The sequence below is a fragment of the Octopus bimaculoides genome, chromosome 1 (genome assembly GCF_001194135.2).
Source record: "Octopus bimaculoides isolate UCB-OBI-ISO-001 chromosome 1, ASM119413v2, whole genome shotgun sequence".
In the NCBI taxonomy this organism is placed as follows: Eukaryota; Metazoa; Mollusca; class Cephalopoda; order Octopoda; family Octopodidae; genus Octopus; species Octopus bimaculoides.
This window is the reverse complement of record NC_068981.1, coordinates 100,904,405-100,907,818: the sequence shown is the minus strand read 5'-3', so window position 1 is coordinate 100,907,818 and position 3,414 is coordinate 100,904,405.

The window sequence follows — 3,414 nt, the reverse complement described above, 5'->3', positions numbered from 1 at the left end:
ATATATATATATATATATATATATATATATATACAGAAACAAATTACTTTATGCATAAGAGTCAACAGTGTAATGGCAATGTGATCTATGGAATCTGGCAATGCAACAGTGATAAGGAGGCTTACAGTTCGCAAATTGTTGTTTGTTATGTTGTGTATAGGTATAAAAGCTGTTAAAAACTGATATGTATTTTGATGATTAAATTTTTTTTATTTCAATATTGTTTTGCCATTTTTTTATTTAGTTCTTCCTTGCATATACACTTATATTTTAATGAAGCGAAGTGCTATCTATTCAAGCATAAAACGATAGAACATGCACTAGTATACTTTAATGAAGAAAGGGAAGAAAAAATAGAAACTGCTGCACATATTTGCCCTTTTGTTTGACAAACGCTGCTAATCCGTATTCTACAAAATACACATATATAGATATCTCACTGAAGCTCTTAAAATCTGTATTTAACTCTGTATGCAATAATATTATTGTACAGATTGTTTTTTTCTTTTTTCTTACATGAAATTATAGGACCAATCAATCCTTCAAAAATGAAGCGAAAATTATAGGAAAGGAAAGAACCTTTCCGTTATTTGAAAATTTTGTGTCTGCACAAGATCTAAGAAATTATACTGGGGGGAAAGATAATAAACCTTAGTTTATTTCAGGTATTCTATCGAAGTTGAGACAACGAAAGCAAAGTCGAATACTGTGGGATTTTAACTCAGAATGTAAAATACTACATTTTTAATTCATCGTTTCACCGATACTGCCCATCCACCAGGCTGTGGATTTTTGATAATATTAAAGAGAAAAAATATTAAAAAAAGTTGGTTCAACAGGAGAAATAGTACTAGAATTAGTGGATTAATCGGCAGTGATAATAGTTTATAAATTTGTATGTACTGAGTGACTCCGTTTGGGATTTGGCCAAAAATTCATCGTATGACGTTGTTGCAATGTTGTCTGCTTTCAAACTACGTAAATTGCTAATTGCATAGTCGTCAACTTTGAAAGAGAAAGAGCAGGGAAATAGAGAGTAGGTAGGAGGATAAGATACGTGGTAGATTCTTTATTTTTAAGTTTGGGAAACAGTAGTAAATACCCGACCTTTACGAGCTTCCTTCAGCTTTTGAGATCGATGAGGATCATGCTGGAGATTAAATTTCCTTATAATGATATTTAGAGGGAAAACAATGGCAGATACATGTAATAGATATTGCGGACTGGCTTTTGCTCGACAACAGAAGTGATTGCATTTTAAAGTTATTATATGTAAAACATGTACGGCAATTACGGAGCAGTGTGTGTATGTGTGTGTGTGTGTGTGTGTGTGTCTGTGTCTGTGTGTGTGTGTGTCTGTGTGTGTGTATCTGTGTATGTGTGTGTGTGTGCCTGTGTGTGTGTATCTGTGTGTGTGTGTCTGTGTGTGTGTGTGTGTGCTAGGAGTTTGTATGTTGTTAATGTACAAAAAAAGTTTGGTGAATATAACCGAATTCAGGTAACCCTTCCTTTGATAAATGTGGGGAACATAACTCGATGCAGAAACCTTGTCACTGTCTAACAACTCTGCCAATCCACTATCCTTTTAATAATTTCTAATATAGATACAAGGCCAGCAGTATTATGGGAGGACGTTAGTCGATTAATCGACCCAAGTCCTTGACAAATACTATAATTTATCAACTTCCCGTGCCTCGCAAGGGAATTAAAGACAAAGTTACCATCAGTGAGATTCGAACTCAAAGCATGAATAGCCGAAATAAATACCATAAATAATTTTCACACACTCTAACGATTCAACCAATCATGTTTCTAACATAGACACAAAGCGCAAAGAAGTTAGTCTATTAGACCGGCCCAGTACATGACTGGTACTTTAGTTTGCTGACACAAGCATGAAGTAAAAGTTAAAGTGAAGGTTGATAGGATAACTTTGAACGACTGACGTAAAATGATGCAGGTGGTTTTGTCCGGTGCTCTACCGGTTCTGCAAATTCACTGCGATTGCTATCCAGAAATAATGATGATTACAAGGACATTGTTGTTGTTGATGATGGTGGTTGTTGTGATAGTAATGGTGACAGTGGTGATGTTGACAGTGGTGATGTTGACGACGACGATTATGATGATGATGATGATGATGATGATGAAGGTGGTAATGCTGCTGCTGATGATGATGTGGAGGAGGACGGTGGTAGACGGTGGGGATAGTTATGATAATGATGATGATGAGGAGGAGGAGGAGGAGGAGGATTTCTTCCGCTTGTCGCAAGGCTACAAATTAATGTGGACGAGGTATTGCGGCATATAATTCATTCAATTACAAACAGATGAAAAGCAGAGTCGACCTTGACGAGATGACTTCCTTCTACAGAGAACTGAACTGATGACGTATTCATCACGTGACATCGAATACTAATTGTTTAAGGAAATGTCATGGACTTTGATTAACATTAATAACATGTTTCATTCAGTCTGAATCTTTTTTGCGAAATTTCTACTCCAAAAGCACTATTGTCTTAAAAAGGAGGGGCGCATTAAATAATGTTGTAATAGATAAACAAAACGTGAGGTTGTCACGGCTGGAGTGTCTTTGATCGTCATTCAGTTCGATCAGGGAGACCCACGTTTGCTATGTGTTGGTTTGGTGCAACAATTGTCAGAAGCCCAATAGTTATCAGAATGCCGGACTTGTATGGAGTTAACTTCTCTTAGATGAGCAGCTAAGGAACTGAAGGGCGTCATCTACCCTGGGTTCGTTGGGTGTGTCTGGAAGCAACCTTCTTCCGGAGACAACTCCTTTAAATGTTAATTAACCCATTTTTTACGGAACACAAATACAGGGTTACCCAGAATTAACTATTTCAGTGAATTCGGACAAGTTAAAAAAAAACTCAATTCTATTTATGTATATCATGTCTAATATGCGTTAAACGTATTAAAGTAGTGAGCTGACAGAATCGTTTGCAGACCTGACAAAATGCTTAGCGATATTTCGCCCGTCTTGGCGTTCTGAGTTCAAATTCTGCCGAGGTTGGCTTTATCTTTCATCCTCTCGAGGTCGATAAAATACCAGTTTAGAACTGGGGTTGATGTAATCGACTTTTCCCCACCCCCCGAAATTGGTGGTCTTGTGCCAAAATTTGAAACTGATCTGTGTTAAAAGTCTAAATTTTAATTTTTTTCTTTGACTTGTTTCAGTCATTTGAATGCGGCCATACTGGAGTACCGCTTTTAGTCGAACAAATCGACCCCAGGACTTATTCTTTGTAAGCCTAGTACTTATTCTGTCGGTCTCTTTTGCCGAACCGCTAAGTTATGGGGACGTAAACACACCAGCATCGGTCGTCAAGCGATGGTGGGGGGGACAAACATGGACACACAAACACACACACACACACACACACACACACA